This window comes from Carya illinoinensis, chromosome 9, assembly GCF_018687715.1.
Source record: "Carya illinoinensis cultivar Pawnee chromosome 9, C.illinoinensisPawnee_v1, whole genome shotgun sequence".
NCBI classification, from domain to species: domain Eukaryota; kingdom Viridiplantae; phylum Streptophyta; class Magnoliopsida; order Fagales; family Juglandaceae; genus Carya; species Carya illinoinensis.
Window position 1 is genome coordinate 4,640,629 of NC_056760.1, and position 8,862 is coordinate 4,649,490.

Here is an 8,862-nt window from a genome sequence, read left to right on the forward strand (position 1 = left end):
GTTAACAGACTTAATCCCTTACTCTCTAAAATTGCCTCAAAAGAACAAGGTGCGGTCACCAAAGGTAGAAACATACATGAGAATATAGTGCTTGCCCAGGAAATGATACATAGCATTAACTCAAAGGTTCGAGGAGGCAAAGTGATGATCAAGGTGGATATGACTAAAGCTTAAGACTGGCTCAAATGGAGTTTTATATTGGAAGTAATAAAAATCTTGGGTTTTTCTAAAAAATGGAAACAACTGATAGTTAATTGAATTACCACGCCATACTTCCCTGTTTCAATGAATGGTACTAATAAAAACTATTTTAAATCTTCATGGGGATTGAGATTAGGGGACTCGGTGTCTCCCTACTTATTCATCATTGCTAAAGAAGTACTAAGTTGCTTAATTAATAAGAGTGCTACTAAGGGTAAGATGATTATTTACAAAACTCATAGAGGATGTCATCGTATTTCTCATCTATACTACGCTATTGACCTTATGATATTTTTAAATGGCTCCAAAGACTCTTTGAAGGCTTGTACGTATGGATACATTTCACACGTATGAAAACATCTCTGGTCAAAAGGTAAAATCATACCAAATCAGAAATATTCTTTGCAAAACAAGTGGCCACAACAAAGAAGGAAATTGGGATGCAAACTACAAGCTTTCAGGAAAGTGCTTTTCCATGTTTATACTTGGGTGCACCTATATGTTCAAGTAGGATACGTGCCACTCATGTAGATCCCTTAATTCAAAAAGTGCAAAAGAATTTAGCCTCGTGGAAAGGTGCGTTACTCTTGAAGGGTGGTAGACTTGTGCTTTTAAAACATGTGCTATCCAAGATTCCTATACACCTTTTATCTATGCTTAAAATACCTCAAAGTGTCATACACAAATTAAATCAGATTTTTTCTAATTTCTGTGGGGTAGTAAGGATGGCAAAAATATTAAAAAAAATAAATAAATAAAAAGAAATGGGTGGCACAAGATATAATTGTCTAATTTCTAGTGGGGTACAAAGGCTTTGTAGATATATATTGGTTCACGCTTGTTTGGCAATATTGCATGAGATTTTTTGAGAACTTTCTCGCATCTAATTCATTCCAAAGTATAGCATACATAGATGCAATAGTAATTACTTGTTTGGGATACTCATGAATAACATTTAGTACTATGTACTAGGCCTTCTCATTGGCCCACCGAAGAACTTTTTGGGCCCGACCCGATCTGGCCCGCTACTCATTTCCAACGAAAACAAAACAATCTGACCCGGACCATTCGGGTCTGGTAAAAAAGTTATTAGCCCACAACTCTCTCTCTCACAATCTCTAGACCTTTCCTGAACCCTTTGTTTGCTGCCTATCTGATTCCATGTCAAGGATTTCTTCTCAACATTTAAGCTTTCGTCGCTAGCCAATCAAAGAAGAATAAGAAGAATGAAGCAGAAAAAGAAAGGTGAGAATTGTAAGATGCCTCTGCCTTTTGTTTTGATTTGAACTTCGGATTTCTTCTGATGCATTACATACAAGAAAGAAAACACCTTTTCCCTCTCCTCTCTTTTTTTCTTCTATCGTTATATGATGAAATTTTCTCTCCTTGTGATTTCTATGTGTTGGAATGAATTCAAATGGGTGTTGCAATATTTTCTATGGGAAATGTTGTGGGTGTTGGTGTTGTTCCTTCTCTGAGAGTGATGGAGAGAGGTGTGAGCATGAAGTTTTTGGCAATGAGAGAGAGAGGAAATTGAAATGCAAGGGAAAGACCGTAAAATACAGAGTGACCTATTACTCGAGCAACACGAAGAGCTCTTCAATTCCTCGGCGCAAAGCTTTCTTCTCTTAGTGGTGGTTGCTGAGCTCGCGATTGCCGCCGCCATGGCCAGAGGTGCTCGAGCTCTAGTCCTCACGCCCACCTATGCCACCTCCATCAATGCAATATCTGAGATTCCTCTACACTTCCTTGCCATCTCTGCCCTCTTTGAAATTTCTCTAAATTACTGTGTTTGGATCATGGGATGAGAATACAAACAGGTTTTGGAAATCTTTTGCAGTGCTCTGAGCTAAGGAGAGGTTAGGGTTTGAGAGAAATGGAGAATAGCTCTGAGCATTGAGTGCGTTCGTTTCTTTTCTTCAGATCATTGGTTTCGACCGATGTTAGGCTTAATAAATTCGGTAATAGGTTTGACCCGTTGAACCCAATTTTAGTCAGATGAGCCCAAGTCGGATTTTTCGGATTGGTCAGGTCAGACCCTTTTATGCACAAGCCTACTATGTACAGCTTGAAGATACTAATTAATTAATAGACATAAATTATAAGCAGGAAGACGCTTATTATATTATCTTTAACATTGATTACATGCATACATAATCAAGCCCACGTAAACCCATGCGTGAATGACTTAATTCATCATTAATCAAAGCAAATTATTTGATCAGACATAATAATTACTCCACATGACAGCGCCTCCTCACTTCTTTAAACTTCATATTTATTTAAAATCCCGCATATTAACTAATTTCAAACGCATTCACTACAAAAAATTAAAAATTAAAAAAAAAAACTTTTTACATCATTTAAATTGGATGTGAAAAATATAAAATAATTAAGAAAAAAAAATTTGATAACCATTTTATATTTTTTACATCCAATTTAAATAATGTAAAAAACTATTTTTCTTATAGTAATTATAACTTTGAGTAAGATGCATGCCTGCTGACACATTTACTTGGATTTATTTTAGATTACAAGACACTGCTAACGACATACATGGTACGTTCGTTTTAGGATTTAATTCAAATTAAAGAGCTACGTGAGCTAGCTCGCTCGGACTTTATTAGTTTTTTTTTTTTCAAAAAGATTTTATAATTTAAAGAGAAATAAATATAATAGATAGATCTTTATTTCTCTCCAAATCATAAAATTAATTATATTCATGATGCATGCATGGTGAACTCGCGACTAGTTAGCGTCGAACTCGGGGTCGGGAATTACCCCGTCTTCTTCGAATGCGAACCAAGTCTGTATGAGAGCTATGCCGAAAAGGCCGGAAAAAGCGCTTTTTCCCACTACAACGCGCTAACCATCCCCATTTCCAGAAAGCCCAAGCCACCATTCCATCGCCACTTTCTCGCAGCAACCGTTTTTCAAATATATGCCTCATCAAACGGTAATTTTAAGATGGTTAAATAGCATTTTTCATATTTAAAAGATATGCAAGAGAAATCTGTACACTCGATGCAATAAATTAGTTTTGTCTCTCTTACGTACATGTTAAATGGAGGGGGCGCCCACACGGGCAGACCCCTCCTTTTGAATGCATACGTTATAACGCAAAGCCATGCGTTATACAGTTGGTAAATGCATAGCTTTGCATTTCCAGCGTATTGAAGGCTGGCCTTTAAGGCCAGTTGTGTAGGGGGGGCTATATATAGCGCCCCTCCTTTTGATTCTGGTGCATCAATCACAATAGTGAAAATCTCTCTCTCACTTGTTCTCTCTTGAAATAGTTTATAGGCTGTGTATTTGTTAAGTATTACTTTAGTTTTATAACTACGTAGTACACTTTACCACTAAGAGAAAATGCTTGATTTTTGTTGCGCTAGAGAAATTTGTGGAGCATTTCTTTAAGCTGAGTTTGACGTACTTTCCGCTGTGCTTTCTAACATTGGTATCAGAGCTTTTGTAATTGTTTCCAGTTTTTTTTTTTTTTTTTTATTTGCATATGCATGTAAATTGTAAATGTGCCATTTTTTTTTTCGCGCTGAGTGCTGCTGCGAAGTTAAAAAAAAAAAAGAAAAAGAAAAGCCCGAAGCCGCTGCAATGGTGCAGCGCTCACCACCCACACACAATGGTGCAGCGCGCACCACCCCTGCACCTGGTGGTGCAGCGTGCACTGTAGGGTGCTGCGTGGCACCCCTGCAATGGTGCTGCGTGCACCATGGTGCCGCAAGCACCCATGGTGCACCGTGGAGGCACCCAGTGGTGCTGCAAGCACCGCCTCGGTGCTGTGCGCACCACCCAGGTGCTGGGGCAGCACCCAGCCACCTCTGGAAGTTTTTTTCCGAAGAAAAACATGGCCAGTGAACCCCCTAAACTGCGGCTGGAGTTGCTGTGTTTTTCTAGTTACTGTTCACATGAACAGTACCTGATGGAGGAAGGAGATGAAGCCTCAGTTTTTTTTTTTCAATGGGCTTGGGCTATTTTCGGCCCAGTTTTTTTTGTTTTTTTTTGTTTTTTAAATTAAGCCCATTTTTTGAATGAAATAAAACAATAAAATGGCATAATAGGGTTTTGAACCAAGACCACCTACTAAATTAAGGATATGAGCGCACCACTGGGCTGCGAATATCCTTTGGTTTAGGTGGGGTTTTAAATAAATAAAATTGCATGAATTAATATGTGCTTAGATATATTGATATATTATATGTGATCTTTTATTTAATGTTTTAGATTAAATATGATAACATGTGAATATTTGGTTGTATTCATGCTATTGTTTTTTCATAATGTTATATTACATGTGATCTTTTATTTAATTTTTATATTAAATGTGATAACATGTATGTGTGAATTGAACATGTGGAAATGTGATTATTTAATCATCGTTGAATGTTAGACTTAAATGTTTTAGACATTAGTCTTCATTTCTTTTAGTGATAAAAATATAGAAAATCCCACTAAGTAGTCTTAGTTAGAATTGTTAGTGTGAATGATAGGCTGAAAGAATTGCAGTGACCCCAGTAAGAACTGTAAATGCATTGTATAGCCAAAAGACCATGGCGACCCCAGTAAGAACTATAAATGCACTGTATAGCCAGAAAAACTATAGTGACCCCAGTAAGAACTGTAAATGCACTGATGAAATAAGAAAAATGGACTGTAATAGTTTCATATGAGCCATCTTTGTAGACTGACCCAACAGGTTACTGTAGTCTGGCTGTCTTTGTAGACTGGCCCAACAGGTTGCTATGGTCTGGGTAGCTGTCCTTGTAGACTGGCCCAAAAGGCTACTGTAGTTTTAGTAGGTTATATTTTTACATATGACTAGGACTAGGAGACTACTTAAGATAGTGGGAGTATGGTTGAGATTTATGATGATAAATTCTCCATTTTTTAAAAAAAAAATAATTTGCGTGGGAATTAGGTTAGAAATTTAATAATTGGATATTGTGGCGTAAGAGATGATTATGAAGTTTAGCAATTTTTCGATCTTGCGACATGTCTAAATTATTCTTTTTCTATCTTGAAAGGACGCGACAGATTTCTTAGGTGTGTGTATAATATCCCTTCTTTGCATATTGTAGTGATATGGCATCCAAAACTATAGTTGCCGACTTAAAGAAGGGGGAGAAATTAGATGGGAAAAACTATGAAATATGGCATCGCAAGATCCAATATGTCTTAGATAAGCAAGAGGTCTTGGAGGCCTTGTCTCACACCCTTACTGTGCCCGCGGAAGGGACCTCAAAACAACATAAAATAGATCAACAAGCCTATACTCAATGGGCTAAGAAAAATCGGTGCGCGCGCATAACAATGTTAAGCAGCATGCACAATGATCTAATGTGTGAGTTCGAGGTCTATGACACTGTCCAAAGTATGTGGGAGGCTTTAAAATTGACGTTTGGTGGAACTTCAGCCACGAGGTTGCGTGGATTAACCATGAGGTTTGACTCGTATAAGATGCGCTATGACCACACGATGAAGCAGCATCTTAGGGCTATGTCAACTATGATCCGCGAACTTAGGTCGGCAGGAAATAACCTGACAGATGAACAGCAAGTCCAGGCAGTGATTAGAGCACTACCAAATTCTTGGGAGAATATGAGCCAGAACCTGACGCATAACGAGAACATCAAAGACTTTGATGATATCTCGCGTCACTTGGAATTGGAGGCTGAGCGCCTAGAGGCTGCTAAGCCCAATCATACGGCCTATGTGGCTAATGCTGGTTCGCGCAAGGCATCAAGGACTAAGCACAAGAAGTCCAAGATTGGGGCAGCTGCTGGACAAATTAAAAAAGTGTCATAAACTTCTCAGCGCACCAAGAAGGGCAAGCGTGGGAAGAACAAGTCAAAATTAAAGTGTTTCAACTATGGAAAGACTGGCCACTTCGCTCGTGACTGCACTGAGCCGAAGAAGGTACACTCTGACTTTTCTCGCATTGTTTTTGTAACTAGCCATGTGATGGTTGCTCACTCCTATCTTTTGTGGACTGTTGATTCAAGAGCGACCAAGCACATAGCACGAGACAGAGTAGGATTTGTGGAGTATCGCCGGATTCCAACTGGGAGCCGTGATATCAAGGTGGGGAATGGAGCTAGCGTGGAGGTACTGGGACTTAGTACCTACAAGCTGGATTCTTTTCTTCCACAATGTGCTATACGCTCCTAAGATCCGACGAAACTTACTTTCAGTTGTTACTCTATTAAAACTTGGTTTTCGAATTGTTTTTGAAAACAATAATGTTTCTTTTTATTTGGGCCATGTGTTTTATGGCAATGCTTTTCTGCAAGATGGTTTTATGATATTAGATTTGGTTTATTCTAATATAAATGAATCTATTGCTTTTCTTTCTTCATCTGTTGATAATTTGGATTCACATATATGGCATGCTAGGCTTGGCTATATAGGACAAGATGAATGACTTGGTTAGCTAGAGAAGGCCTGATAGGCAATCTCGCTAGGGTCATCTTGCCCACATGTGAACATTGTCTAATGGGAAAAACTAAGAGAAAACCGTTTGGAAAAGCCACTAGGGCATCTTTTCCACTGCAATTAGTCCACTCAGACATCTGTGGTCTAATGAGTGTGAGGGCAATACACGGAGGTGTCTACTTCATCACTTTTATAGATGATTTTTCACATTATGGTCATGTCTACTTAATCTCCCATAAGTCTGAAGCATTGGAGTGTTTTAGAAGATATATAAAAATGGTTGAGAATCAGTTAGACAAGAGTTTAAAAACTCTAAGAACTGACCGAGGACGAGAATATCTCTCTGATCAATTTAAAAGGCTCTGTGATGAAAAAGGAATCAAAAGACAGTTAACGATGCCGAGTACACCGCAACAAAATGGCATGGCGGAAAGGAGAAATCGAACACTGCTTGAGATGGTTAGGTCAATGATGGTGCAAGCAAACCTACCAATTTCTTTTTGGGGGGATGCACTTTTGATTGCTGCCTACATTCTTAACAAAGTGCTCTCCAAATCAGTAACTTCCACTCCATATGAACTATGGACCGGCGAGAAACCCAATTTGAGTAACTTGCGGCCATGGGGTTCAACGGGTTTTATTCATGATCTTTCTCATGAGTATGGAAAATTAGGCCATAGAGGAAAGAAGTGTATCTTTATAAGGTACTCAGAACACTCTAAAGGGTATGTGTTAATAGGTGAACAAACTGATGGAAGTGTGATTGAAATTGAATCACGAGATGTGGACTTCATTGAAAATGAATTTCCAAGTAGAGGTGAGGTTGATAGGAATTTAGAATTTCATGAGATTATGGAACAAGAGGAAAGTGCTCCAAGGAATTTAGTTAAGAATGAGGAAGAAATTCCTCAAGCTCCTACAAATAAGGACTTAAATCCGAGTGGGAATACACTACTTGTCAATCAATCACAACAACCTCAGCCGCGTAGAAGCACACGTGAAAGTATTCCCCGTCGTCGTTTTGAGATTGAAGGGGAAGCTTTTATGGTAGCTCCGCATGATGATGATGAGCCTAGGACAATTAATAAGGCTCTCTCATCTTCTACTAAAGATGAGTGGATGAAAACTCTTAATGATGAAATTGAGTATATGAAAACTAACCAGGTTTGGGATTTGGTTGATCTACCGACAGGGCGTAAGACTATTGGGAACAAATGGTTTCTTAAAGTCAAACGCAAGTCGAATGGATTGATAGATAAATACAAAGCTCACTTAGTGGCTAAAGGATATACCCAATAGGAGGGTATAAACTATGAAGAAACTTTTTCACCAATCGTGAGGTTTGCTTCAATTCGCTTGATTCTAGCTATAGTAGCAAACATGGATTTGGAACTCTACCAGATGGATGTTAAGACAGCATTTCTCAATGGAGAACTAGATGAGGAGATCTATATGGATCAACCAACGGGTTTTGTGGTCAAAGGTCAAGAGCGCAAAGTGTGCAAGCTCAAACGATCTATATATGGCCTAAAACAATCATCTAGGCAATGGTACCTCAGATTCCATCGAGCCGTTCTTTCGAATGAGTTTACAATGATCACAGAGGACCATTGTGTTTATGTCAAAAGATCCAAGAAGAGTTTCATTATGTTGTCATTATATGTTGACGACATACTACTAGCTGGAAATGATAAAGGGTTGATAGTCACCACAAAAGAGTGGTTATCCTTCAATTTTGAGATGAAGGATATGGGTGAGGCAGAATACATTCTGGGAGTTAAGATCTACAGAGATCGCTCAAAGAGAATATTGTGTTTGTCCCAATAGACTTACATAAAGAAAGTTCTCAAACGCTTCCTAATGAGTGAATGTAAACCCATTGACACCCCTATTACAAAAAGCGAGAACTTATCTAAAGAGTTGTATCCTAAGACTCAAAGAAAAAAGGAAAAGATGGCCCGTGTCCCTTATGCTAATGTTATGGGTAGTCTGATGTACGTAATGATGTGTACTCGGCCTGACATATGCTATGCAGTTGGCTTAGTAAGTGGATTCCAATCTAACCCCGGACTGGCTCACTGGAAAGCAGTCAAGAGGATTATGCGATATCTGAAGGGAACTGCAGACTATATGCTGTGCTATCAAGGTTTAGATTTGCAGCTAAGAGGTTACAGTGATGTTGACTAGGGCAGTGACCTAGATGAGCGTAAATCA